We start from the raw sequence: 5,609 nt of genomic DNA on the forward strand, positions 1-5,609 counted from the left end.
TTTTTTTTCTTTATTGATTTTATTTTACTTTTTTTAAAAATTTATTTTAGAGAGAATGGAAGGGAGAGGGAGAGAGAGAAACATCGATGAGAGAGAACATTGATTGGCCACCTCCCGCATGCCCTCCACTGGGGATTTAGCCTACATCCTGTGCAAATGCCCTGACCAGGAATTGAACCAGTTACCTCTTGGTGCATGGGTCGATCCTCAAGCACTGAACCACACCAGCTGGGCTTCTTTATTGGTTTTAGAGAGAGTAAGGGAGAGGGCGGGAGAGAGAGAGAAACATTGATGAGAGAGAACACTGATTGGCCACCTCCTGCATTCCCCCAACTGGTGATTTGGCCCATAATCCAGGCAGTGACCTGACCTGGAATCGAACTGGCAATCTCTTGGTGCATGAGTCAATGCTCAACCACTGACCACACCAGCCTGGCTCATATGAAATCTTAATACAATACAAAACACTATCTTGAACATGGTTTTTTTTCTTTCAGATATTCTCTAACTAAACTGGAAACTCTTTTTTTTTTTTTTCTTATCCTCACCCGAGGACATTTTCCCATTTTTTTGTTCAGGTAGAGTGGGAGGGAGAGAGGGAACAGAGAAAGAGAGAGAGAAACATTGATGTGAAGGGACACATCGAGTGGCTGCCACCCACACAACCGACAGGGCCGGGGACAAACTGCAACCGAGGTACATGCCCTTAGCGGGAACCGAACCCGGGTCTCTCAGGACCACAGGCCGACGCTCTAACCGCTGAGCCAAACCGGCCAGGGCTAAACTGGAAACTCTTGAAAGCAAGAGACTGTGCTTTTGATTTATTTTGTACTCACAAACTGTCCTGCAGAGAACTAAAAATTCTAAAGGCACTGAATATTTATTGAGTGAATCAGTGAATGGTACATTTCACTGATAAAACTCTGTGTTCTAAATTATATTTTAAGTTATAATGTATTGAATTTTTTCTTTCTTTCTTTTTTTTTATCCTCACCCAAGGACAGAGTGGGAGGAAAAGAGAGGAAGAGAGAGAGAGAAACATCGACGTGAAAGGAACACATCGAGTGGCTGCCTCCCACACAACCCCAGCCAGAGCCAGGAACAAACCACAACCTAGGCACGTGCCCATAGCAGGAACCAAACCCCAGTCTCTCTGGACTGCGAGCCAATGCTCTAACTGCTGAGCCAAACTGGCCAGGGCAAATTTTTTCATTTTTTATTCTAAAAGTATTTTGGCAAACTTTTTGTACATCGGATGGACAAATGGGCTATATTATCACTTTATTCATGAGCACTCCTTAATTTTTTAAATTGTCTTAACTATGGGAAATCCAAAACATTCTACTTTTTTGACCATAGATTAAACTAGGAAAAAAAAAAAAATCAATGTGTTGCCCTGGCCAGTTTGGCTCAGTGGTTGAGCATCTGCCCGTGGACCAGAGAGTCCCGGGTTCGGTTCCTGCTAGGGGCACATACCACCAAAAAAAAAAAAAAAAATCAATTGTTTCCTTATCTAGTTCACATAGGCTCTTAAGAACCTGTATCTTGCCCTGGCCAGTTTGGCTCAGCGGTTAGAGTGTCAGCCTGCAGTCCAGAGAGACCCAGGTTCAGTTCCCGCTAAGGGTACATGCCTTGGTTGTGGTGTCCCCGGCCCTGGTTGGGTCGTGCAGGAGGCATCCACTCGATGTGTCCCTTTCCTTTTGATCACTCTCTCTTCCTCTCTCTCCCTCTCACTCTATCTGAGCAAAAAAAATGGAAAAATGTCCTCTGGTGAGGATAAATAAAAGAAAGAAAGAAACTGTATCTTGCTCACCCTGGCCAGATAGCTCAGTTTGCTGGAGTGTCACCATGATACAAGGTTGCAGGTTGGATCCCCAGTAAGAGCACAGAATCAACCAATCAATGCACAAATAAGTGGAACAACAAATCTCTCCCTCTCTCTCTGGTCAATCAATAAAAATTTAAAAAATACACTTACCTGGCAGGGGAGATACCATGATCATGAAGGTGGTTTTCTCAGGGCGAGGCTTAACTCTTGCACTCTGGATGTGCTGACCCCTGTGATTTCCCCAAATGTGGTAAACTCAACTGCATAATTTGTGGTAGTGGGGGAATGAATTCCCACTCTCTCCTAACAATAAAATAAAGAAACTGCATCTTGAGTTTGAAGAACAGGACTTTTTTATAGTGATCCCAAGCACGTTATCATGAGAGTTGCAGCTCATGGTATCAACTACAAATAAGTGGCTAGTGATATACCCTGGAAATAACTCCTCTTTTTTCAAGGACTAACCTTTCACAGATTTATGCAAATTTCATTGGAATATGTCACTACAATGCTCTTGATATTCTGGCCAGAAGACAAACAAGTATTTGAAACAAATGCCAAATTCAATCATTAGTAGATGGATTAGAAAACCAAGTACGAAGGTAGGGAATGATCATTTCATTCACCCAAATCAGGCAAAAGTCATATGGGTGGCGAAATTAATTCCATCTCTATGAAATGGGCTTGAGTTTCTCCTTGTCATAATGACTTAGGGAAAAAAAGACTCATTTTGCCCATCATCAATGATATTTATTTATTTATTTTATCCTCACCTGAGGACATTTTTGCATTTATCTTCAGATACAGCGGGAGGAAAAGAGGGAGGGAGAGAGAGAGAAACATCGATGTGAAAGGAACACATTGACTGGCTGCCACCCAACCCCAACCAGGGCTAGGGACAAACTGCAACTGAAGTACGTGCCCTTAACGGGAACCGAATCCAGGACTCTCTGGTCCACGGGCTGACCTCTAACCGCTGAGCCAAACCGGCCAGGGCAAATTATTTTTTTTATTATTGATTTTAGAGAAAGAGGAAGGGAGAGGGAGAGATAGAAACATCAATGAGAGAAAACATCAATTGCCTGCCTCCTGCATGGCCACCACTGGGGATTTGGCCCACAACTTGGGCATGTACCCTGACCGGGAATCAAACTGGAAACCTCTTGATGCATGGGTTGACACTCAACCAGTGAGCCACACTGGCCAGGCAAGAGAGTACATCTTAAAAGTTCTCATCACAGCCCTGGCCGGTTTGGCTCAGCGGTTAGAGTGTCAGCCTGCGGTCCGGAGAGACCCGGGTTCGGTTCCCGCTAAGGGCATGTACTTCGGTTGCAGTTTGTCCCCGGCCCTGGTTGGTCGTGCGGGTGGCAGCCACTCGATGTGTCCCTTCACATCGATGTTTCTCTCTCTCTCTCTCTTCCTCTCTCTCCCTCCCACTCTATCTGTACAAAAAATGGAGAAATGTCCTCGGGTGAGGATTAAAAAAAAAAAAAGAACAAAAGTTCTCATTACAAGAAAAAAATCTAGGTATGAGTATAGTGATAAATGTTATTGTGGTAAGCATGTTGTAATATATACAAATATCGTATCATTATGTTGTATACTTGAAACTAATATAATGCTGTATGTCAGTTATACCTCAATAAAATATGTGTGATTGAGTAATTGACTTGAGATATGTTATTTTAATTGGAAGGATATAAGAGACTACATTAGAATAGTTGAAGAAATGTTAAAGGTCACCATATTTATTTAAATTTATCGGATTTAGAAGAATTGTTTCCATACTTGGGAACGTTTGAAAGTGCTCAAAAATAACACGTTAGATTGATAAAAGCATAACCCTGGCCAGTTTGGCTCAGCGGTTAGAGTGTCAGCCTGCGGTCTGGAGAGACCCGGGTTCGGTTCCCGCTAAGGGCACGTACCCCAGTTGCAGTTTGTCCCTGGCCCTGGTTGGGTTGTGTGGGTGGCAACCACCACTCGATGTGTCCCTTTCATGTCAAGATGTTTCTCTTTCTCTCTCTCTCTCCCCCTCCCTCTCTATCTGAACAAAATATCAAAAAATGTCCTCAGGTGAGGATAAAAAAAAAAAAAAGAAAAGAAAAAAAAATTGATAAAAGCATACTAAATTTGAGAAAATTTGTCTAACATAAATGGGACAGATTTTTTTTTAATTTTTTTTTATTTTTTAATCCTCAACCGAGGACATTTTCCCATTTTTTGTTCAGATAGAGTGGGAGGGAGAGAGAGGATGAGAGAGAGAGAGAGAAACATCGATGTGAAAGGGACACATCGAGTGGCTGCCATCCACACGACCAACCAGGGCCGGGGACAAACTGCAACCGAGGTACATGCCCTTAGCAGGAACTGAACCCGGGTCTCTCTAGACCGCAGGCCGACGTTCTAACTGCTGAGCCAAACCAGCCAGAGCCAGATTATTTTTTTAAAATCCTCACCTGGAGATATTTTTTTATTGTTTTTTTTTCCCCCTGACAGAGTGGGAGTGAGGGAGCGAGGGTGGGAGAGAGAGAAACGTTGACGTGAGACATGTTGATTGGTTGCTTCCCACATGACCCTGACATTGACCAGGCCAGGGATTGAATCAAAACCAAGGTATGTGCCATTGACCGAGAATCAAACCCATGACCCTTCGGTGTGCTGGTCTGCCAAAGCTCTATCCACTGAACCAAACCAGCAAGGCCTGGACTAATTCTTTTTTTAAAAAAGTTTAGTCTGTTCAACTTAAATTTAACTCAATATTATTGGAAAAATTGAAAGCAATTAAAAATTTTAGTTAGATTCATAAATAAAACAAAAATATTTGTCAGTCTTAAAATCTTAAGAAAAACTAAATTAAAAACACATTAAAAATTTTTTTTTCTTTACTGATTTTTAGAGAGGGGAATTGAGAAGGAGAGAGAAATAGAAACATCGATGAGAGAGAACATCAATTGGCCGCCACCTGCATGCCCCCCACTGTGGACTGGGCCCACAACCTGGGCATGTGTCCTGACCCAGAATGGAACTGGGGACCTCTTGGTGCATGGGTCAACGCTCAACCACTGAGCCACACCGGCCAGACTAAAAACACATTTTTAAAGTAGAACATTAACTTAAAATGGTATTAAAAATACCATTTTCAGCCCTGGCCAGTTTGGTTCAGCAGTTGGAGCATCAGCCTGCAGACCAGATTCCTGGGTTCGGTTCCCGCTAGGGGCACGTACCAAAAAAAAATACCATTTTCACCCTGGCCAATTTGGCTCAGTGGTTAGAGTGTCAGCCAAAGGGTCTCAGGTTTAATTCCAGTTAAGGGCACATACCTGGGTTGCAGGTTCAATCCCAGGCCTTGTGGGGGTCATGATAGAGGCAACCAATCAATGTGTTTCTCTCATATCAATGTTTCTTCCCCCACCCCCCTTTATTGATTTGAGAGAGAGAAGAAGGAAGAGAGAGAGATGGAAACATCGATGGGAGAGAACATGGACTAGCCACCTCCTGCATGTCCCCCGCTGGGGATCAGGACCACAACCTGGGCATAGGTCCTGATCGGGAATTTAACCGTCGACCTCTTGGTGTATGGTTCAATGCTCAACCACTGAGTCACATTGGCCAGACTGTTTCTTTCTTTTTCTCCTTCCCTTCCTTCCACTCTATCTAGAAAATCAAAGGAAAAATATCCTTGGGTAAGGATAAAAAAAAGCATTTTCTTTCTATAAAAGTCATACGTAAACCAAAAAAACTCTTATTGGCAAAATGTATTTCACTTTCAGCCAAATTCTCT

At 43.0% G+C, this 5,609-nt stretch overlaps 1 non-coding gene across 1 annotated transcript; it reads left to right on the top strand.

Annotated features, from left to right (window-relative positions):
• The first annotated feature begins 1,970 nt into the window (after window positions 1–1,970).
• Window positions 1,971–2,134, top strand: LOC118619514. Its single transcript, XR_004957273.1, has one exon. It is a non-coding gene; the product is annotated as a U1 spliceosomal RNA (small nuclear RNA).
• Window positions 2,135–5,609: the final 3,475 nt, after the last annotated feature.

Source organism: Molossus molossus, unplaced genomic scaffold (assembly GCF_014108415.1).
Source record: "Molossus molossus isolate mMolMol1 unplaced genomic scaffold, mMolMol1.p scaffold_m16_p_6, whole genome shotgun sequence".
Classification (NCBI taxonomy): domain Eukaryota; kingdom Metazoa; phylum Chordata; class Mammalia; order Chiroptera; family Molossidae; genus Molossus; species Molossus molossus.